Below are 25,123 nucleotides of genomic sequence, written 5' to 3'. Positions count from 1 at the left end.
GAAGCACACCTGTCAAGTTTCTTACTTCTGGTGATCTTTAGAAAAAGGCATGCACAAAACTGTACTTTTAAGATTGAATCCACAGCTGATGGCACTGCAAAGGGACACTGTACTCTAATGGAAGCTATTAGAGCAATTGCCCTTCTGACAGTCACAAGGCTTCCTGGAACACACTCTTCAGCGTGCACTTACAGAATCATAGAATCATAGAATATCAGGGTTGGAAGGGACCTCAGGAGGTCATCTAGTCCAACCCCCTGCTCAAAAGCAGGACCCATCCCCAATTAAATCATCCCAGCCAGGGCTTTGTCAAGCCTGACCTTAAAAACTTCTAAGGAAGGAGATTCCACCACCTCCCTAGGCAACGCATTCCAGTGTTTCACCACCCTCCTAGTGAAAAAGTTTTTCCTAATATCCAACCTAAACCTCCCCCACTGCAACTTGAGACCATTACTCCTTGTCCTGTCCTCTTCCACCACTGAGAATAGTCTAGAACCATCCTCTCTGGAACTACCTCTTAGGTAGTTGAAAGCAGCTATCAAATCCCCCCTCATTCTTCTCTTCTGAAGACTAAACAATCCCAGTTCCCTCAGCCTTTCCTCATAACTCATGTGTTCCAGACCCCTAATCATTTTTGTTGCCCTTCGCTGGACTCTCTCCAATTTATCCACATCCTTCTTGTAGTGTGGGGCCCAAAACTGGACACAGTACTCCAGATGAGGCCTCACCAATGTCTAATAGAGGGGGACGATCACGTCCCTCGATCTGCTCACTATGCCCCTACTTATACATCCCAAAATGCCATTGGCCTTCTTGGCAACAAGGGCACACTGCTGGCTCATATCCAGCTTCTCATCCACTGTCACACCTAGGTCCTTTTCCGCAGAACTGCTGCCTAGCCATTCGGTCCCTAGTCTGTAGCTGTGCAGTGGGTTCTTCCGTCCTAAGTGCAGGACCCTGCACTTATCCTTATTGAACCTCATCAGATTTCTTTTGGCCCAATCCTCCAATTTGTCTAGGTCCCTCTGTATCCTATCCCTGCCCTCCAGCGTATCTACCACTCCTCCCAGTTTAGTATCATCCGCAAATTTGCTGAGAGTGCAATCCACACCATCCTCCAGATCATTTATGAAGATATTGAACAAAACCGGTCCCAGGACCGACCCCTGGGGCACTCCACTTGACACCGGCTGCCAACTAGACATGGAGCCATTGATCACTACCTGTTGAGCCCGACAAGCTAGCCAACTTTCTACCCACCTTATAGTGCATTCATCCAGCCCATATTTCCTTAACTTGCTGACAAGAATACTGTGGGAGACCGTGTCAAAAGCTTTGTTAAAGTCAAGATACAATACATCCACTGCTTTCCCTTCATCCACAGAACCAGTAATCTCATCATAGAAGGCGATTAGATTAGTCAGGCATGACCTTCCCTTGGTGAATCCATGCTGACTGTTCCTGATCACTTTCCTCTCATGTAAGTGCTTCAGGATTGATTCTTTGAGGACCTGCTCCATGATTTTTCCGAGGACTGAAGTGAGGCTTACTGGCCTGTAATTCCCAGGATCCTCCTTCTTCCCTTTTTTAAAGATTGGCACTACATTAGCCTTTTTCCAGTCATCCGGGACTTCCCCCGTTCGCCACGAGTTTTCAAAGATAATGGCCAATGGCTCTGCAATCACAGCCGCCAGTTCCTTTAGCACTCTCGGATGCAACTCATCCGGCCCCATGGACTTGTGCACGTCCAGTTTTTCTAAATAGTCCCTAACCACCTCTTTCTCCACAGAGGGCTGGCCATCTATTCCCCATGTTGTGATGCCCAGCACAGCAGTCTGGGAGCTGACCTTGTTCGTGAAGACAGAGGCAAAAAAAGCATTGAGTACATTAGCTTTTTCCACGTCCTCCGTCACTAGGTTGCTTCCCTCATTCATTAAGGGGCCCACACTTTCCTTGGCTTTCTTCTTGTTGCCAACATACCTGAAGAAACCCTTCTTATTACTCTTAACATCTCTCGCTAGCTGCAGCTCCAGGTGCGATTTGGCCCTCCTAATTTCATTCCTACATGCCCGAGCAATATTTTTATACTCTTCCCTGGTCATTTGTCCAACCTTCCACTTCTTGTAAGCTTCTTTTTTATGCTTAAGATCTGCTAGGATTTCACCGTTAAGCCAAGCTGGTCGCCTGCCATACTTACTAGTCTTTCGACACATCGGAAACTCACACAGAACCTGTGTGAGATTTTCTCTTCTGACTGATACAACCCTACCCTCTTTGTATCACCTGTTCTTCATCCTTCCCAACTATGTGCAATGAAAACCTGACTTCAGTGGAGCCAGGATTTCACTATTAAAGTCTAGTGATACTCAAGAGGCTAACCCGAAGCGATCATTGCTCACAATGGATTATAATTCCTGAGACTGCAGGGAAGGGAATTAATTTAAAAAAAAAAAGGAAGGGTTCTTGGTACCTCTCTACTTCCTGCTGCATGCACAGAGTTGGCTCCTTGATCTTGTCTATCTTCAGTAAACTGAAAGTAGAACATAAAATGAAGTTGGGCACCGGACAACATAAGGGACAGATTAGGGCACGGTCCTGGACATTACGACACAAAAAATTGAGGGAACCAAAGAAAGCAATTAGGCAGTAAATCACAAATCCCTTCAAAGAGGAGATATAACGGGTATGGAAAAATAGTAAGTGTCTACCTGTGGGGAAAGGAACTAAGCGAGATGTGTGGGAGAAGACAAAATGAACAGAAAGGAAACTGAAACGACGTAGATGTTGTGCTGGTAGTTTTCATTGCCCTATTGTACTGGGAGGTAGTCAAGATAAACTGATGCTCCAGGTTTCTGGGTTGAACTCGAAACCCAAGTATTTTACCCTTCACTTTGGGGTAAAGCTGTCGTATGATTTTGTGACATCAGTGCAATTACAAAATGAATAACGGTCAGTGCATCCCTGTACCTACTGAACTACACCTATTACTGAGGGAGGTTGTGTCTAGTGCTAAGAGCAGAAAAAATGAGTATGAATACTTTGTTCTATTCTCCTCTGCTACTTACACACTATGAAGCATTGGGCAAGTCATTTAAACTCTATTTTCCAGCATCTTTATCTGTTCAACTGAGATATTACTTAAAAAGAACAGGAGGACTTGTGGCACCTTAGAGACTAACCAATTTATTAACGCATAAGCTTTCGTGAGCTTCAGCTCACTTCATCGGATGCAGTGAGCTGTAGCTCACGAAAGCTTAGGCTCTAATAAATTGGTTAGTCTCTAAGGTGCCACAAGTCCTCCTGTTCTTTTTGCGGATACAGACTAACACAGCTGCTACTCTGAAACCTGAGATATTACTTATGCACCTTTATGAAACGCTTCAAGATGCTGCAAGGAAAAGATAGCATAAGGGTGAAATTCACCCCACTGCAAAGGGGCTAATAAAAAGCCTAAGAACTACATAAGCCTCCCTTCAAGTCCTATTTTGAGGACGAAAGAGACACAAAGGCTGTTTGCTAGTCCTCCCCACAAGGGTGAATTTCTCACTGTGAGAATATGCACTGTGCACAAAAACTATTCTCTGCTTCTGAGCCTTTGAGGCGCAACATTTCCATTTCAAAGTCCCCACCTTGTAATCCCTTCTGTGGTTTCATTTAATGCACAAATGTTTTTAGCACAATTCAGATAAGAACACAGTATCATTAAGACGCTTACATGGATTTCTGTACATCTGCCAAATTAACATCTATATTTAATGAAATCCTGTGGGCTGACTGTTGGTTTCATGTCAACAAAGTTTGTTGCATTTCTGATCAGTTTGTTTTTATTATCGAAGCAAAAGTAGTCTTAAGAGAAGTCCAATTTGAGCAGCGAGACAGCTGTGGAGTAGCCACCATAGGGGCAACTAAACTGTGTGCTGAATTCAGGACATTTATAGTATTTAAGTCTGAGCAATATATTGAGTAGCAATAAACAGGTTCAATTTTAACTGATAACACAGAGATAAAGCCACTCTGTCAAATTAAACTTTTGAAAAATGAAACCATTGGTCCTTTAAAATGCATCTGGAGAAAGTGAAAGTTCATGTCCCAGATGACCCAGAAGCGATCTATCAGTACAACTGTGATTTAACACCACAAGTCAGTACAGACATGGCTACAAACAAGCTGCTGGGATTATTATTATTATAGCACCTAGGAGCCCCAGTCGTGGACAAGGACCCCATTGTGCTAGGTGCTGTACAAAAAGACAGTCTCGGCCCTCCAAAATTTGATAGTCTCTGTGAGCTTACCAGATTAGAGATGAATGCAGCCTTTTGGGCAACAGTTGACGTTATGAATTCAAATGATTGTTAACTAAACTTCAACATTCACCTTCAGTGTGAGTAATAATGGTGGGAATTTTGGTGGCAGTTAGGCCAAAATATTCAAAAAAGTCATTGTTGATTTTAAGTGCATCAAGTTTTTGGCCCTCAATTTGAAACTTTAAAGAGGCCCACTTTTCTGCAAAGCGCCGCGGACCTATCATATGAAAAATAATATTCCTGAACGTGACTCAAGTTGAGCATCCAAAAACTGAGGCACTCAGAAACAGTAATTTTTGAAAATCTTGACCTGGAAATTGTATAAGATACTATACCGAAATCTTTTTCTGAGGAGAACTGAAAAGCAAAAATGAGATCTTCTGTTAGAGGCATCTTGTGTGTAGGGTGAATAACTAGTCAGAGAGTAGGATAAGCAAACCTATTTAGGCTAAGACTGGCCCCAAATTACAAAACCGTCCCCATCTGTGACCACATACATGTCTCTTCCTGATGTTTCTTACTAAGGGAAGCACTAAACTCTCTCTTTTTCTCTCAAAGAAAGGTTAGTCTCAGTTTTTCTGACCTTTCAAAACCTTGAATTGGATTTTTTTTTATTATTTATGTTTATTACAGTAACAAACAGAGGTCCCACCACAGAGAAAGAAATAGCCCATGCCTGAGTTTTCCATTCAGGCATAATAAAACTGAGCAGTCCAGGTAAGTGTCAAGGAGCAAGGCAATATCAAATCTAGTTACCAGTGGACTGAAGTCCACATTACAAAAGCTACCAAATTCAGCTAAGCTCAGGTCCATCTGTTTTTTATTTCATCTAAAGCAGTTTAACTAGCGTTGGCATTTGCTTTGTATGTGCCATGTGCGGACATGATGACAAGAAACATGATTAGTAAATAGGAATAGACAGAAAAACAGGCCATTAGATTTCATGTTTCAAGGTGGAAGCTGATCACCTCCAACAAGGACGAAGGAAATCTTTCCTGCTCAACATAAATGAGTGACTAGATGTATTATTTGAATTTTATCCAATCCTATCCAAATCCAATTATAAGGATTTTTCTCTGAACTATCGGGTGCTGGGCACCATCAGAGGCATACTTGTGGACTAGATGGACACAATATCTAATCCAGTATGTTTCTATGTTTCATAGACAGTCCCTGGAAATGTTTAGCTGCTAAAAATATAAAGGCAGCTGGGCTGGAGAGTGCACTCTTGTCAATCCACAACAACCAAACCAGCTATTTCAGGTAGATGGAGATAAGAAAATGAATATTTAAAAAAAAAAAAAAAGATAACCACCGCCCCATATATATGGCTTTTGAATAGCAGTCATCAGCACACTGAAAAATATGTTGTAATATTTTGAGAAATGCTCATGTAAAGGCCTGTCAGGAAAGCAAATATTTTAAACACTCTTTTTTGGGGCGTGAGGGGGTGAAAGCAGCACTCTTAAGGGAAAGTGGGGCAGAAAGTGAGAGTCTGGGAAAAGAATCCCCTAAAATACATGTCAAAAAGAGGAGAGCAGAAGACATTACATATCTTCAAGCAAGGAACTGCACGTTGACAAAGATTCATCTCTCTAAAGGCAGGCCTTAGGGAGCCATTTGAGAAATTCAAGCACAGTAAATCCCCAGATTAGATAGTATTCGTGCATGCATTGGTTCTGAACAAAGCAATGTGTTAAATGGCAGAGATACAAAGGCTGACACAGACCACAACTATTTCTGTATATTTTAAAGTCTCTAAATGTAATGTCTGTTTTTTAATCAAGGAGCCAAAGACAGATCAATAATTAAACACGTGAGAGTCTTACCACAGACGCTAATGGGAGGTCTAAGGACAGGCTAGAAAAGCACAGAGATAAATATAACTTGATCAGATCAAACCAACCTGGTTTCTATTTGGGGTCACAGTTAAGGGAAAAAGGAAATCAAACCTCAAAAAATGATGGATTTAAGGGGAAAAAAGTAAGTGACCCATTAGTCATAACTAACTTAGATATTTTTAAAGCTTGGGGTAAGAGATTATAAATGACAGTCAGTAGCCACAGAATAAAAGGCCAAAAAGTCTTCCTGTGGATTAAAAACAGGTTAACTAGGAAACAAAATGATAGTGAACAGATTAGTCAGTACTCAGAAAGGTTAATAGGAAGAAGCCCAAGGGGTCAGTACGTTATCCAGCCTATTTAATATACTAATGACTTGGAAGAGGATGGGACAAGCAATTTGGGGAAATTTCTTGACGACTCTAAATTGTTTGTTAATAAAAACCACAAAGAACTGTGAACACTTCAGATCATTTTCAATGTTCTAAAAGAGACAGGCAGCATAATGACAAATGAAATTCAACCTGGATAAGAAATACACATCTGGCATGTGAGAGCCACATTTTGGCTGCTCTTAATGGGGAAAAGTGGGGTGAGGAGGATGCTCGAGCCTGGGCTCCAGAACAAGCTCTAACATCTACACCGCAATTAAACACCCCCGTCGGTCGAGCCCTGCAAGTCCGAGTCAGCTAGCGCGGGCCAGCTGTGGGTTTTTAATTGCAGTGTAGACAGACCCAAAAAGGCTACTGTGTACTGCAGAAGGTAAAACAGAATCCTGAGGCTTTCTTTCCTTAAGTGCAAGAGAATCATGACACCAAAGCAGCTAGACATCCCAGAGAATGTGTCTGGTTGGAGAGGTATGTATCATGGTGAATGCCTGAGGTAGATAACATAGTTACATTTACAGATGGATAAAAAAGCCAAACTTATTATATTTGAAGTATTCTGAATAATAGTATTTTATGCTCTCCTTAGGATTGCCATGATAGATTTTGGGAAGACAGCTCATAAAAGGGCAAAAGATAGTTAAGTGTCGATAGACAGGGCCAGCAATGTGATAAGAAATGTAAAAAGCCTAGGATTATTTCTCCTGGAAAGAAGAGGAGTCAGAGGGGACTTATGTGAGGTAATAGAGTTCTAAATTTACTCTTCAGAATCTCAGTCCCCCCATTTTACCCATAATATAAAAACAAGGTCATGCAATGAAATTAATGGTAGGTGAATTTAAAACCAAGAAAAGAAAAAAAATCTACTTCATGCCATATACAGTGGCAGCCTATGAAATTCAATGACAGACGGGTTGGAGAGTTAAAATTAGCAAGCCCCTTTTTAAATCCAGCTGCAGCATTTATGACCAATACAAATTACTTTCATTCCGCACGTTAGAGCAGAGGTAATCAAATCTTGTGCATAAAAGTGTTAATGATCCATTAACAATGCATGACTGGCACATATTTTTTAGCTTTCTTCTGGAATTACAGGAGGTTGCCCATTGAAAGGAGCAGGGCTGATGGAACAACTGTCTTGCTTTTCCTAGCAAATCTTCCCATACATTTTTCTTTCCTTTTTTGGATAATTGCATAGGATTTAATCTCATACTCTACCACTCCCTGGGTGGTACGGGCAGATGGTGGTGTTTATATATTAGACTATTTTTAAAATAATGGCTGGACATACAGCTGGTCAAAAAGCAGGTAAATTTCTCAGCAGAATTTTTGCCCCTTTTTTGGTCAAAACTGCAAATTTTGAAGTGTTTTGACTGGCTCTGCGCATGAATACAATACTGCTCAAAGACTCCAAAGCACTCTCCAAACTGACCTAGTAAGGTCACTTCACATGCCATTGAACGGTGGCACTTTCTGTGTGGAAGGGAGCTGCTTTTGAACAATACCCATTCAACTGTTCATCACAAAAACTAAATAATATATTCTACTGCAGTGGCAGAGAGGAATTTTAGGCAGGCATAACCTGATTACTACAAATGTTGGAAAAATTGCGACACAATATTTTTGGGTTGGAGTTTGTTTATTCCTCAACTCTAAACATTTCTCAGACATTGTTACATTTCGAGAAAGTACTGACTGAACTCAGCCTGCCAATCAAAGTTCTATCAGAAAGCTGCCTGGTTTTCCAACCGCTTTCCCACTTGGTTCTTTTGCAGCCCACCTGGTGGGATGATGGGGAGCCAAGAGCCTGGAAGTCCTGGCTTTTAGGCTCTTCAGCTGCCAGAGCTTCCAAAGTCTATAGCTCTGGGGCAACCTAGTACGGCCCTGGCGCTGGGGCTCCATTCCCTTTCATGAAAAAGTTTTGATATAATTCTGAACTGAACCAAATTTTGAAATATTGAAATCTCCACCAAATGGAATGGCCTTTCCCGTCCTGCTCTCCTGATTACACCAACAGGATTTGGCCATGTTCAAAATAGCCTCTCTCCTCGGTGGACACTCTTCAAGTGGTCATACATGTTTTCTGGATGGCTACATGAATTTATTAGCACTAACACATTTCCAGGATGGGACACATAGGCATTCAATACTCATGTCTTCCCTCTCCCACGTAATACAGTTTCTGCCCTGAAAAGGGGAAACAATGTTTTGTGCTATGTTCCCTGTGTATGAACCACGGACACTATCCACTTTATAGTGATTTCTCAAATACAATTTATATTAATCTAATTAATTGTGAAAGAGTTAGCTACCACACAAGAGTAGTATTCTAAAAAGAAAGCTTAATTATTGATGGTGAGATTGTGGTTCAGATATTAGATCATTTTGTTTTAGAATTAAGATATTTAACCATTCAAATAATAGATTTGATTGACTTTGATTATAAATACCAAATAAAATATTAAACCAAACTGACAGCCACCTTAGATTATATAAGAATAGATTATTGTAGTATTAATTTGATTATTTAATTCCATTCCCATACTGAGATTACACTTGATGATTTGAATTTGATGGTTGCAACGCTGATTTTTTTAGTTTAGTTTTATATTAGTAGAAGCTTAGGGGACATGCTCTGATACTTTTAAAATGTTTTAATACAATTTATAAAATATCCAGTCACATTTCCTTTGATACGCAATGTTGATCAAAAAGAAAAGGAGTACTTGTGACACCTTGGAGACTAACAAATTTATTTGAGCATAAGCTTTCGTGAGCTACAGCTCACTTCATCGGATGCATTCAGTGGAAAATACAGTGGGGAGATTTATATACATAGAGAACATGAAACAATGGGTGTTACCATACACACTGTAACGAGAGTGATCACTTAAGGTGAGCTATTACCAGCAGGAGAGCCGGGGGGGGGGGAAGAGGGGGCAGGGAACCTTTTGTAGTGATAATCAAGGTGGGTCATTTCCAGCAGTTGACAAGAACATCTGAGGAACAGTGGGGAGTTGGGGTGGGGGATTAACATGGGGAAATAGTTTTACTTTGTGTAATGACCCAGCCATTCCCAGTCTCTATTCAAGCCTAAGTTAATTGTATCCAGTTTGCAAATTAATTCCAATTCAGCAGTCTCTCGCTGGAGTCTGGTTTTGAAGTTTTTTTGTTGAAGTAGTGCCATTTTTAGGTCTGTAATGGAGTGACCAGAGAGATTGAAGTGTTCTCCAACTGGTTTTTGATTGTTGTTATAATTGACGTCTGATTTGTGTCCATTTATTCTTTTACATAGAGACTGTCCAGTTTGGCCAATGTACATGGCAGAGGGGCATTGCTGGCACTTGATGGCATATATCACACTGGTAGATGCGCAGGTGAATGAGCCTCTGATAGTGTGGCTGATGTGATTAGGCCCTGTGATGGTGTCCCCAATAGATATGTGGACACAGTTGGCAATGGGCTTTGTTGCAAGGATAGGTTCCTGGGTTAGTGGTTCTGTTGTGTGGTGTGTGGTTGCTGGTGAGTATTTGCTTCAGGTTTGGGGGCTGTCTGTAAGCAAGGACTGGCCTGTCTCCCAAGATCTGTGAGAGTGATGGGTCGTCCCTCGGGATAGGTTGTAGATCCTTGATGATGCGTTGGAGGGGTTTTAGTTGGGGGCTGAAAGTGATGGCTAGTGGCATTCTGTTATTTTCTTTGTTGGGCTTGTCCTGTAGTAGGTGACTTCTGGGTACTCTTCTGGCTCTGTCAATCTGTTTCTTCACTTCAGCAGGTGCGTATTGTAGTTGTAAGAATACTTGATAGATGTTATAGGTGTTTGTCTCTGTCTGAGGGTTAGAGCAAATGCGGCTCTATCATAGAACTTGGCTGTAGACAATGGATCGTGTGGTGTGGTCTGGATGAAAGCTGGAGGCATGTAGGTAGGAATAGCGGTTGATCAAGAACCTTCGAGATCTGGGTGGATATCAGACTGTCAACCTAAAAGCATGATCAGCTCCCCCTACTTAGTCTTTGGTTCTCTCACAAAGGGCCAAATTTATCAGACTTATAATTGTCCTGAAATTAATGATGTTCCATCATTAATAAATCTGACCCAATTCTCATGAATGAAGAAGATTAGTAAAAGAGATCTATTGCTCTGATTCAAGGCTTCAAAAGTTTGACTGCATTTACCAGTTGTTTCAAGGTTATTCTGTCCTATTGAGTAACACTTGGCAAAGCAGCCTGGTGTAAGGAATTGCACAATTAGGAAAAAATATTTTAAAATAGTGCCAATTGTTTTTTTTTAACCAATGTCTAGAGTACAGTCAGCAATGACCTCTTCAATTAGTAGAGAGATAAATCCAAGGAAGAGATGGCTCTTATTAGAGTGGTCTTTCATTTTCTGCTTTTTTTTCCCTACAGGTGGGCTACTCTAACACTTTCAGCACTGCCCGTGATTTAGTAACTGATAGCAACCGCTCCTTATCAGTTACGATAATACAACCAGCTTACTGTTTTAATCCTTTGACAGGTTTCAGTCATCCTAGGAAAGGTTCAGAAGGCCACGAAAGGTGAATATTGACGTACATGAAGGTTATTACATGAAAAGAAAAATTATTTCCTTCTCTCAGAATGGCTGATTATGTGGTCAGCATGGATCCTTATCTATTAATAAAGTAAGACGTAGGAACTATTATTAGCAGCAATTGCACAGAGCAATATTGAAGGGAAGTGGCATGTGTCACCTTTCTGTCATTTCAAACAAAAAAAGCTCCCACAGAAAGAAGCAGAAGCGTGTATATTTGATGAAAAATAGCCTTTTCAGTCCTTTTGATTTTAAGGAAATTTTACCACTAACTTTAATTGCAGCATGATTGGGCCACACAGAATGTGAGACAAGGGGCATAAAAACCAGTAACTCAGTGAAATGATTTGTCAAACTCTTGAATACCACTGGAAGAATAATTTAGAACTAGTTGATTTGTTCACCTTCTTTCCTGTTCATTATATGTCTGCAAGAATATTATAATTTTCTCCATCTTATTCATTACTGGAAGTTGTTTGCCAAATAATTTCTATGAATTTGCAAGTCTAGTTTAGCTTGATTGAAAGCATTCAAAATTCAAGCAGCTTGACACCTAAGTCAGATGGTACATTTCTGCTTCAGGATATACTTTAGCCTATGAACTGGACTAGCAGATGCATTACTCCTTTACAACTCCATGTAGGGATGTTAGTCCAGACAATGCAACAACATGAAAACCTACTACCCTCTCTTTCACTGTGAGGTATCTTAGATTTTCCAACCTGCATCAGAAATTTGTCAGTCACCATCCTCCTTACAGTTCTTAGCCACCATCTTCCTCATCCTCACCAGCCTAAAACAACAATGAATAAAATTTGCTCAAAAACTAGCACCATTTGGGTGAATAAAATCTGCTCATCTTCCCCAAATGGTGCTAGTTTTTGAGCAGATTTTATTCACCCTTGTTTTAGTGAGGATGAGGAAGATGGTGGCTAAGAACTGTAAGGAGGATGGTGACTGACAATTGTGACTATGTATGTAGATGTGAAGCATGATGGGAAGTGAGGGGCAGGAGGGAAGGCAGAAGTCACAAAAAAATGGAGAGACAGAGAGACAACTAGAAGGAGCATCTAAAAGCACAGTGTCTGACCCTGGAAGAAACCTGGGGAGCGGTTTCTGAGTCAGGCATGCAGTTGGAAAAATGTTTTTAATGCTGTGAGCATAAGAAACTACTTCCTGATGTCTGCTTCCTTCTGCATTCAGAGACAAGGGACTTTGTACATTCTTTGTAAATAAACACAATTGCATAAAAGAAATACCCGACTATCATCAATCTCTACTCCCAGCTGGCACATCCCCAGGGCGTCAAACTTTGATTAGCTGCTCAGCTCAAAAGGAGGTTGTCATTTGTGGGATTTTTGTTTTAAACAAAAGCCTAACAATGGAATCTCTCATGATATGAAAAAATTAGGGGAACATCTTACACAGGCAAAAGAATAATTGCTGATCTCATGTAAAAACCTGCAACTTCACCAACTGCACTCTTGTCAAGAGTCATCTGTGGATATTTGAGATTCTATTCTTCGTTTTGACATTTTGCAGCTTCTTAGTGAAACTCATAAGCAGCCTGGAAGAGTTTCTTTGCTGACTGCTTCTATATTCTGGATGTAACTCCTGGTCTTGGGAAGGTTCTCTTTTACAGATCATTGTAACAATTTTAATGTGAGAGAGTCCCCTGACTGGATTCCATGTTATGGAAAGAGAATAGTTAGGAAATACAAACAGACTCCTTTAAAATACTTCAGGATTCATTGGTAGTTTACAATGCTGTAGAGTGCAGTCCTGGGTCTATGAGTAAGAAGAGTCTGGCAGAAAGCTGCATCACAAGTATGGAGATTTGCTACAGCTCTAATTCAAAGTGGTTGTTGACAAAGAAGCCCTCGTGAATTGCAATTGTGCTGCTCAGATTTAACATGGAACTCTGAAGGAAACTGCAATAGTTTTGTTCCTTAATAGCCAGAGCCTGCACAGAAGCTATAAATTCTACTGCTTAACACATTCATGAGGGATTTCCCTCAGAGCTTGGGGCCTGATATTGAAAGGTGCTGAGCACCACCTGAGGTGTACTAAGCACCTGCAAATTCTCATGGCAATTATTGGCTTTGCATGGCACACAGTGTAATAACTAAGGAGTGACTAGATTAAATTCGGAAGAAAATTAAGACTAAATATCAGAATCTAAATTTATGACAGTACAATTTAGTTTCACAATCTAATATCTCCCAGGGGAAGAGACGGAAGCAGGAATATTTACTACTCAACTGAACAAGAGACCAGGGTGCTATAGAGATTTATAGTGAACTGCCTGCAGGATGGACTAAATGACCTACTAGGTATTTTCCAGTACCAGTTCCTATGATTTAGTGCTTCAAGCTTCTTCACAATAGAGTTTTCTAGATGCTCAAACTATTGCAATCCAGTGTAAGTGGAATAGGTAAGTTTATAGACCACTACACAGAAAGAGCCAGGGTTTTATCCTGTAAGAAGTGCTTTCAAGTGTGTGGACTTTGGAAAACATAAATCAACGTTCTTGCTAGAACAGTCTAGGTGCCTATCATTGGGATAATTTCCAAATATAACCCGAGTTCTTTGCAACCCTAGTTTAAAGACACTTTCTTCCTTAATAAAGCTGAGTCAGTTGGCAAGTAGACTGATTTTTTTATAGTCCTGGAAGTGGCCTGCTAGGCACTGCCTCTTTCGCAGGCAGATTTTATGGTTTTAATTTAAAGCATTTTTGTAAGTTCCTCAACAGGGCAAAAAATCTTCAGAACATAAATCTCCCCTGAGTACGCTTGCTTACAAATTGTTGCATTATTTATTCCTATGGAATTGAAGAACAGATATCGGAAAAGAAATGTATGGTTGCACTTATGCTTTTCACTATTCATGACTTGTATAGTATATATAGCTTGCATGATATCTCAAGTGACCTAATGCATATGATTTCAAATCACAGGACACTGAAAGAAATCCAAATACCAATCAGCAATATTTAGAAAGAACTACATTGCTTCAGCACTGTTACATGTGGCCAAGATTTACAAACGTAAGTACCTAAAGTTTAGGTCTTAGAGCCATAGTTAAGTACCTAAGTAAATTCCTGGTTTTTAAAAGTCATGAGCACCTTTTATCCTCACTCCTTTTAGACAGCTTATATTTGAGACATTAAACCTTAGAAGTCTCCCATCACAGCATGCTCCAATAGGTGTCATGACTTCAGCTGCCTCTGAACAGCTATCTGTTTTCTTAGTATGAGCTGGGCTGGTTTTGAGCTAGAAACCAAGAAGTGAAAGCTCTATAACCCATTATAACTCCCTTAAGACATCCACCTTCTTTGCCTCTTCAGTTGTTTACTAAGTTAAATTACTTTGACCAGACAGTGCACGGACAGTTGTTGGCAGACACACTGCTCATGTGGCTCAGCCCTACCAAACTTTAAAACGAAGTAAATCTATCTGCAGAGATTTTCAAAAATAACAAGTGTTTTGGGGAACAAAACTCAACACTTAAGGGACCTAATTTCCCAAAGGTGGCTGCTCAGTGCTTTCAGAAAAAAAATCAGACACTCCTAAGATGTCTCAAGTTGGACAAAAATGGAGGCACCCAAAAGCACTCATCATTTTTAAAAGTCTTGGCCAGAGTCTGTACTGGATATGGGGCAATAAAAATTGAGACAAGTTGTTTGGGTTTAAAAGTTCTCAGCTAGAATAATGGGAATTAGGCATCTAAATGACACAGTTCACCAACATCACTCTGCCCTAATTCCACTGCCATCCCCTATGAAGTAACAGTATAGTGTCAACAGTTTGTTGACATTTTTGAGGTATTTTCCATTCATGTTTGATGGCATGTAGTTATCTTTCCTATTAGTAGATGCAGGGTAAGATTTTTCAGAAGTGCCTGAGCATTCACCTACCCAGCCTACTCGGGCTCAGGCAACTGCTATGTAGACATTACAGCTCAGGCTCTGAAACCCACTCCCCTCTCTTGGCTTCAGAGCCTGAGCCGCAACATCTACACAGCTATTATGAGCACAATAGCCTGATTCCCACAAGCCCGAATCTGCACACGTGGGCTTTGAGGCACACTTCTGCGGACTGTTGTAGGCATGTCCTAAGTCATGTAGGGTATGTCTACACTTACTGGTAGATTGGCACTGCTGCAATTGATGCAGCAGGTGTTGATTGAGCGGGTCTGGTGAAGACATCCTAAATCGATGGGAGAGTGCTTTCTCATCAATTTGTGTACTTCACCTCCCCAAGAAGAGTAAGGGAAGTTGCCAGGAGAGCATCTTCCATCAACGCGGCGCAGTGGAGACACCGCGGTAAGTCAACCTAAGCTATGTCAACTTCAATTATGTTATTCATGTAACAAAAGCAGCATAACTTGGGTCGACTTACCACGGTAGCGTAGACCAGCCCTTAGAAGTCCAAGTCCCATTTTTCCAAAATTAGTGTTTTAAGTCACTTAGGCACTTTTGAAAGATTTATTCAGTGATTTTTTGTGTGTGTGCATTTAGTAGGAAATGAAACCTCTCCATGGCAATAAGGCCCTAGTCTTGAACTTGCAGACTGAATTCCACGACATGACTGAGAGAAGGGAAATTACTCACTTTATTTGGCAGGGCTAAATCCTCAATCCTGTGGTATATCAGCTGCTTAACATAAAAAAACTCCAGTTACTCTTTCCATTGAATAGAAAAAAAAGAGTATTTCCTGATTCACTACTACACATGATTGTGGGGGCCAAGACTGGGCATAAGTTAGCCCACTGAAAGCCAGCCACCTCCACTCAGCCCATACCTTGACATATTGCATGTTAGAATACAAGACTGGAGTGTACCAGAGCAGAAAACAAATATTACACTGAGATTTCTGTAGGACACTGTCCACATATAATAAGAGACCCCATGGACACCCTGCATTCCTTCTGTGACATGCAAGGAGATGACAGATTGGATTTTCACTACATATTTTAGTCTCTCTTCAGTCCCTCTCCGAAGTCTGTTTCTAGATTTCCAAGAAGAAGGCATTAAGTTCCATCAGTCACCGTACTTTAAGAGAACGTCTGGTGCTAATGAAAATAAATAAAGACTAAGACATAGGGGGAAAGGCCAATTAAAATGTGCAAGTCATTAATAACTAACCTGTTATCCTTTGTAGTGAAGGAAAATTACTAGTGTACTTACAGTCAGTGGGTTAAATTACTCTGTTACAGTTATGCCAGTGCAGTGTTCATTGCAGTTGCATACATAAATCAGAATTTGGCTCAAAGTCTTTTAAAAAGAGCACAGATATTCTAGATAAAAACAAAAAAAACGGCAAGACTGTACTCAAAGAGTAGTTATCAATGGTTCACTGTCAAACAAGGGGGATGTGTCTAGTAGGGTCCCGCAGGGGTCTGTCCTGTACTAGTACTAGCTAATATTTCATTAATGCCATGGTTAATGGAGTGGAGAGTATACTTTTAAAATTTGAAAGTGATGCCAAGCTGGGAGGGGTCATTAGCACTTTGGAGGGCAGGATCAGACTTCAAAATGACCTTGACAAATTGGAGAACTAGTCTGAATTTAACATGATGAAATTCAATTAAGACAAGTGCAAAAATCAAATGTGCTAGCTATAAAATGGGGAATAACTTGTGAGGCAATAATACTTCCGAAGAGGATCTGGGGGTTACAGTGGATAACAAATTAAACATGAGCCAACAATATCATGCAGTTGCAAAAAAAGTTAACGTCATTCTAGGATGTATTAATGGGAGTGTTGTATGTAAGACATGGGAGGTAATTGTCCTCCTCTATTTGGCACTGGTGTGGCTTCAGCTGCAGTATTATGTGCATTTAGGGGTGCCATATTTTAGGAAAGAGATGGACAAATTGTAGAGAATCCAAAGGAGAGCAACAAAATGATAAAAGGTTTAGAAAATCTGACCTATAAGGAGAGGTTAAAAAATATTGCGTACATTTAGTCTTGAGAAAATATGACTGAGTGGGGACCTGATACCAGTCTTTAAATATGTTAAGGGCTGTTATGAAGAGGACAGTGATCAGTTGTTCTCCGTGAGCACTGAAGGTAGGACAAGAACTAATCAGTTTAATCTGCAGCAAGGGAGATTTAGGTTAGATATTAAGGAAAATTTTCTAGGTATAAGGGCAGTTAAGTTTTAGAATTGGCTTCCAAGAGAGGCTGCAGATTCCCCATCAACGCAGACTTTTCAAGAACAGGTTGGGCAAACACCCATCAGGGACAGTCTAAATTTACTTGGCCCTGCCTCAGCTCAAGGGACTGAACTAGACAACCTCTGGAGGTCCCTTCCAGCCTTACATTTTTATGATTCCATGAAAAGCAATATAACGAAAAATGTGCACAATATGCTCTACTTATAGTTGTAAAAGAAAGTCAGCAAACAGCCAGCCTCAAGTATAGGTGGGTTATTTTAAAATGCTCTCATCTCATGTACCCAGCTGCCCTTTCAGCAACATATTGTGTCTCTCTGGACTTCAAATCTGGGGTACTGTCAACTTGCCCAAATTCCACATACTCCCATCTAAGTTCCACACTCCCCTCACCAGTGGGGCTGTCATAAATATAAAGGGAAGGGTAAACCCCTTTAAAATCCCTCATGGCCAGAGGAAAAATCCTCTCACCTGTAAAGGGTTAAGAAGCTAAAGGTAACCTCGCTGGCGCCTGACCAAAATGACCAATGAAGAGACAAGATACTTTCGAAAGCTGGGAGGAGGGAGAAAAACAAAGGGTCTGTGTCTGTCTGTATGCTGCTTTTGCCGGGGACGGAACAGGAATGGAATCTTAGAACTTTTAGTAAGTAATCTAGCTAGTTATGTGTTAGATTATGATTTCTTTAAATGGCTGAGAAAAGAACTGTGCTGAATAGAATGACTATTCCTGTCTGTGTGTCTATTTTGTAACTTAAGGTTTTGCCTAAAGGGATTCTCTTAAGGTATCTACCATCCTGATTTTACAGAGGTGATTCCTTTACTTCTATTAAAAGTCTTCTTGTAAGAAAACTGAATACTTTTTCGTTGTTCTAAGATCCAAGGGTTTGGGTCTGTGGTCACCTATGCAAATTGGTGAGGATTTTTACCAAACCTTCTCCAGGAAGTGGGGTGCAAGGGTTGGGAGGATTTTGGGGGGAAAGATGTGTCCAAACTACGTTTCCCAGTAAACCCAGATAAAGTTTGGTGGTGGCAGTGGAAGTCCAAGGGCAAAGGGTAAAATTAATTTGTACCTCAGGGAAGTTTTAACCTAAGCTGGTAAAAATAAACTTAGGAGGTTTTCATGCAGGTCCCCACATCTGTACCCTAGAGTTCAACTGGGGAAGGAACCTTGACATGGGCCAATTCAAATGCGGGGTGGGGGGGGGAAAGGGAGGGCAAATTCCAGGCCCCCCTCTACACCTAGCAGCACCATTCTAGTCCCCATTCCTTTCCCGCTCCCACTGGCAGGGACCCTTGGCGGGGGAGTCTTACCTCTCTCTTACCCACACGCTGCATGACCCAGTGCCGCCAGGTGTCGCGTTCTCGGCGGACACCCCTGCACTTTGCCATACAGGAAGAGACTCCTTATGCTCCAGGTCACAACACCACTGCTAAGTCAAATTTGAGTGGTGTTGCAATCCTGTACTCTAGGTCCCAATGTTACTCACTGAAATTTGGCCTGGCTGGCCTGCCATCTGTACAGTAGGGCAGCTAAGCCAAATTTCAGTGGCATTGCAACCACACAGCTGGAGTGATGCTCTGGACTGTTCCGGCAGCAGCCGCAATGAGTGAATATGGTACCGCTGCTTAAAATGGTTATGCCCTGGCCCCTGCGGCTCTGCAGCCTATAAAACTTTGAGCAAGTGCAAAAACCTTGGAGGGATCATGCACCTTCACCCCTCCGCTAATTGGCACCATCACCCCACCACCACCACCACCTGAGTATGGTAATCCCACTCTCAATATCATTGTGTTCCTGGATATTCTGCAGGGTTGCTAATTGAGTCATGAGATCCTTTCCATATATTATTAGCTGGCACACTATCAGAGGGTATAACAATCCAACCATGTAGTTATTTATATGATGTCACTGTGGCATCCAATGCTTGGTCTTGCACCAGGAACTGCTCACTGTGCTGAAGACCAAGCTCCCAAACGTAAATCAAATCACATCTAATAAAGGGTTCTAATAAATTACATCTAGTAATTGTTAAATATGGGTAGGTTAAGGAGAGTTTTGTTCTATCCCTAGTTTTCCCACTGACTTACTACATTACCCTGAGCCATTCATGCAACCTCTCTGCATCTCATTCCTCCATCTCTGTTGAAGTGGGATAGTACCTGCTTCACAGGGGCGTAGTAGAAAGGTGTGTAAAAAAGGCTTTGAGATGTTTCTGTGGAAGCAGCTATACAAGTTCAAGGTAATATTTGCTTGCTTGCTTACTCTTCTAAATTAGAAACAGTTTCTGGATTTAGTGACAGACTGCCCATTTTAACAATTCTTGTATTGAAGTGTATCCTGTCACTTGGCATTCATATAAAGTCATAACTATTGGCATTTGCAGTGATTGTGACATATTAAATAACATTTGAAGTGTAGAATTTGGTCCTCTCAGGATGCTCCTGTTAAATGAGATATTCCATCTGGCTGATTTATTGCCAGTAATAACGTTAAAAGAAATACATTTTCCTGGAATTCTAGATGCTGTGGGTCCTCCCCTCCACCAAGAAACCAGTCCTGCAGTCCGGATGCCCTTAGTGCTCCCACTTTTGTCAATGGAAGATTTGCCCGAAGAAGCTGTGCAAGATCAGGCTCCAAATTGTCAAGTATATTCATTGCAGAAAAGACAAAAAAAAACAGTGGAGTCCTCTACACGCTTAATCTTGCACCGTGTTGAGTAGAGATAGTTGGAACATTTGATTAAATGAAATGCTGCCAAAATATGCTATTTTACCCAAGCTGAAATGTTTCAGTGAGACATATTGGTTTCAACAAAGTTTTCATTGGGAAGGGAAGGAGAGACAGAGAGAAAGAGAGACAGAGAAAGACTCACACTCTACAACTTGGTGCTTAGTGCCCTGGCCTGGGATGTGAGAGACACAAGTTCAAATCCCTTCTCTGCCTCAGAGTGATCTGAGATTAAAAACAAAAACAACTCTGCTTTAGCAATGCAATAAGTCAGTGGGAAAACTAGGGGTAGAAGAGAGCTCTCTTCACCCTTCTTCAACTATTACTTAAATCCCAAGTGAGTACTCTACCAGCTGCGGCACCTCCCGCTCTTTCTGAAATGAGCTCAACATTCCAACAATTCAATTTTTGTGAAAACATTCAAGATATTTTGTTGTTACTGTTGTTTCAATACTGAATGAAAATAAATTTCAAAACCCTGAAATTGTCTCAAAATAGAATTGCTATCTTGCCATCAACTCTAGTATTGAGAGCACTCATTTCCCACTGAAGTCTGTGAGGGTTGGTAGGCTCCAGAGGTTACAGGCTCTGCACCCAAATAAAGTTTTGAATGCTATTTACATTTTTATTACTGATTGATAAATGTTTAAGGAAGAAGCATTACACTTTCCAGTGAGATCAACATCAAGTCAACTGCTATAAGGTTTTCAGATATTGTATGCATTGTCCTCCTCCTCTTCCATCAGGAACTTGTGGCAAGTCAGAAACCACCATTGTCCATCAGTGGCTCACGGATGCTCTGACAATTTCCAGTACCAAAATTTGCAAGTAAGAGAAGCTCCTTCAAATGGCGAATCCTCCATGTTTCTGGTTCCGGTTACTGGAAGCATGAAGACACAAAAGATGGCTTGGTAGAATCTACTGGGAATTTGGCAGGCAGAGACAACTTCCTCTAAAGTGGGGGTGGACAGTCACGTTTTCCCACTGCACCACAAACCAGGAGCTAGAGGAGCCACAGATGGGGAGGGTGCTAAGAAGCCTGAGATATAGTGGTTTGACTCAGGTCCACGTACTGCATGGTGGTCCCTGGAGGCCTGGGTTTAGGTCCCAGATCCAGAAATTCTAAACCTAGGGTCAATATGCAGCGTGGATGCTCAAGCCCTAGGCTTGTAAACCCAGGGTCCGTGGACTCAAATCCCACTAACCCTGGGTTTACATTGCAGTGTAGACATACTCACTATTGCATTAGCCCATTCTCTGGACCTAATCTTGCATTATTTGCAACCACTGAAATCAATGGGGATTTGGATGGCCAGAGAATGCAATTGTGCCTTAATATACTTGGTAAAAGCAAGATCAGTCTTCACAAGAGCACAGGTTATAGTGATCAGTTACCTTCTGTCATCTATTTAGTCATTTACCGGACATGTGTTCAGCAGTCCCAGATGTCTATATTGCAAAATTCACAACTATTGGCAATATGGTAAGCAAGCTTAGCGGAAATGCCAAAGTTTGAATAGGCATGCCACAAAGACCTCCGTAACGCTGAAGTAGGGCACAGGACGCTAGCTGGGTTTTCAGAAAAGTTAACTGTAAAAGGCACTTTTTGTCTAAGGTTGATAACAAGTCTTCTTCAGATAATTATAGTGTGCTGAATCCAAATAAGGTTATTATTACCCAGCTTTATACTGTGTTTAAAGACCTCTACAAAGATAACAAATTAACACATGGAAATTGCTGAAGTGTAAATCTTTATTTCCTTTTCATTGAGGATTAACATACTTCATTTGGATCTTAATGAGCTGTAGAATGTAATAAAAGTGATCATATAATATACACAACCTTTTTTATAAAGCTATTGAATTTCAGTTTCTTATTTGCAAGAGGTACTAGAAATATTTTAACACCTTATACAACCATGAAAGAGCATGTTTACATGGCACATATAACTTGAGCATTAGCACCTTGAAACAAAAATATACAAGCTGATTTAACTATCAGAAATACAACACAATCTGAAAACACCTGGTCTTAAAACAAATGAAAATATTTTCTTGACTAAACATTAAGTCAACATTTCAATGCACACAAGTACACGTATTAATGTTGTACTATTTCAAGAAACTTTGGCATACAGTAGCAGATTGAATCAATATCTTTTAAAGTCATAAATCTACTTATTTGCTAATACTGACCTTAAGCACGAAGGCGCCTTGGACACAATTTTTTCCCATTTCTCTACATTTGCATGCTTCTGTACAAACAATTAGTGCTCTCCTGCACCGACCTCACTAAATTCTGCAACCTCTTGTGCAGCCACAGAATATTGCCTCCATGACGTCTGCTGGTATTGGTAGCAATGACATGAGCCGGGGCATCAGACTCCAACTTCTTCTTTCCAACCCACTGTATTTCGAGGAGGAAGTATTGGATTTGTGTCATGGGCCTGTCTCCATACTAGTGCCTGGTAATGAGCTCTATGTACGTGGAAGTAAAGAGTATCACTTGTTGGGAGCGGAGATTCTGATGACTGCAAGTGTGTGAACAAAATGACTTAGCTGTGTCAGTCCTGTGGGCCTCCGGCAAACCATACACCTTACAAAAGCTCTTCTGCACTTTTCACTTTCTCCACATCCAGGTCACCCTGTCCCAGGTGTGTTAGAAACTGAAGGTGTCACTGAAAAGCTTTCCATGTGGTTTTCTTGTTGTGTATTGCAATAAAAGAGGTAGCATCATAACCAGTCAAGGCATGAAACCGGAGCAGAGTTTCCAGAACAATAGGTTCATATTGTAGTTTTTCACAAATGGCAGGGATAGGAAAATACTTCAGTTCCTTTGACATGCCAGCTTTCATGCAAAGCTGCCCACATGTCATTTTGCTATAGTGAGCCAGCAAAAGAATAAGCACTTTATATTAATTTTACTCTAACTACAAAGCATTATGTGCAAAAAAACAAATACTAAGCATACAAGAAATTGAGATAATTTCAAATTCAACAGGACAACTAACTTCTGATTATGAATATTTCTAACATTATAATATATGGATGACTAAATGCAATAAAAAGTGAAATATTAGGGTGCAATGTGTGTTAAAACCATGATGAGTGTCTTCTCACTTCTGTTCTTAATAAACTGAAAAAGGAATTATGCTAAACAGTTTGATTTTGCTGACAAATTTGTGTATGCGCTGTTGGTATATCAAACTTTTCTGGTAAATTTAGGTGGACATTCTTATTTGCAAGTTTGAGGATCTAAATGTCAAAATTCCGCTGGATAACCATTTTTAAATTGGCAGGTTCAAATGATGTTAAACAAAGTCTGTCACTCACTTTTAACAAAACATGTCCCTAATCCCTTTATAGTTGATAGAGTAGATGGAAATCTCAGAATCAATTGGTAGAGTAGTGGTATAGACAAGCTTGCTTCTGTTGCCCAGGATCTGCCTATTTTTGAATAATTAGAGGAGCCAGGGCAGTGAGGTCACTTTTTTTCCTTGCTATAGGTCAGTTTAAAACAATGGAAAACAAGAAGATCAATTTTAAAATTATGTTTTCTATATGAGCACAAAATGGCATACGCTACAGAGTTTAAGAGAAAAGAAACTAGAGTTTATGTTGCTTCACTACTTCGCTCTACTCCTTAAACCATACCAGCAGTAAAAATTCTATTCCTTTGGCCCCTTCTGAAATACTTGCTGAACATATTCAATTCATATCAAGCCACTATGTGGCAAGCCAAACCCAACTAAGGGCCATGCCCGGGGAGTTTTCCCAACAGAATATCTTCCCCTGCCCAAGGTTTTCCTTCTCCTGTCTTCCTGAAGATAGCCTGGGTCCTCCTTGTGTTGTCTGCTTACATGAGAGTAACTAGTCAAATACAAGTAAGAGAGATAGAGATTAAGGCAATGGAGAAAAGATTTTTGGCAAGCTTTTAAATTAAGTTCTAGGAGTTAAGTTAAAGTAGAATTAGCAAGATTAATTGCAATAGCATCATCTGGGGACTGACAAGGCAACTGTGGGCACTTCTAACATTCTATAAACAACTTACACTAAAAATTTGTCTAGGGCACTCAGTTTTTGTTTTGTGCATATTCTCGTTTCACTATATTTGTGAGGAGCTAAATTGTCCAAACAACTGGCGGCTTCATCTATTTCCCCTGAGAATTTGTAATATTCCTTCAAACCTCTCTCTTTAGCAACAGAAATGAATTGGCATTTTGAACCTCATTTAAGAAGGATTTATAACAAGGTGTCTGAGCACAAACAATGAATACTTTTTACTGAGACATATTGGCGTGCCCTTAGTTTTCTTTGGTTACGTGGAGGCTAAGATATATTATCATGGCATGCTTTTTAAGCCAATAGTAATTTTCCAAACCCTAATTGTTTTTCTACATCTTTTCCTCCCCATTTTAATGGTTTTCAGTAGCTACTGACCTGTGAAACACTCATGTCTGACTAGCATGGCATTCAGGTTTATATGTGCTGAAGGCTGCAGTTGATAAAGAGCAGTATAAATAAACACATGCCATGCAATAGAAAGCAAGGACAAACAACATTGTGGGATGACAGACCTAAAGATAGCACATCATTAGATGGAAGAACGAGTTATGATCATTTACTCTATATGATAGTTTTTCTTGTTGTTCTAGCATGCACTTTAAACAGAGTCAGGACAAAACTTCAGTCAAAATATGCTCTCTAAGTGCATCTGAAATAAGTGCTGCAGCTTCTGCACCCTTAGCTAAACCAGAAATTTTGTGCTGGTTGCTGTATGGCCATTTCAATGGGAAATTAAATGTTCCTTTTTTCATCCCACAAGAGCCCTTCACCGCTCTGGAGTGGACAACAAGCACCATTCTGGCGGTAACTCTCGTACTTTAGCTCCCTGATCCTTCAAAAACTTAAAGCAAATAGTCCTTTCCCATATAAGTAGCCCCATTAGCTTCAAAATGGCTGCACACACATGAGTAAAGAGTTTGTAGGATAGACCCTTGATTTATGGAATGAGGAAATAGAACAATGAGAGAACCATAGAGTCTAGGAGAGGAATGTGAAGGAGGGGAAAGGAAGTGGTTTGATTCATTTGATCTTCAAACAAGACCCTGGCTAAGAAA

The sequence above is a fragment of the Eretmochelys imbricata genome, chromosome 1, assembly GCF_965152235.1.
Source record: "Eretmochelys imbricata isolate rEreImb1 chromosome 1, rEreImb1.hap1, whole genome shotgun sequence".
NCBI lineage: Eukaryota > Metazoa > Chordata > Testudines > Cheloniidae > Eretmochelys > Eretmochelys imbricata.
This window is presented reverse-complemented; position numbering follows the sequence as displayed.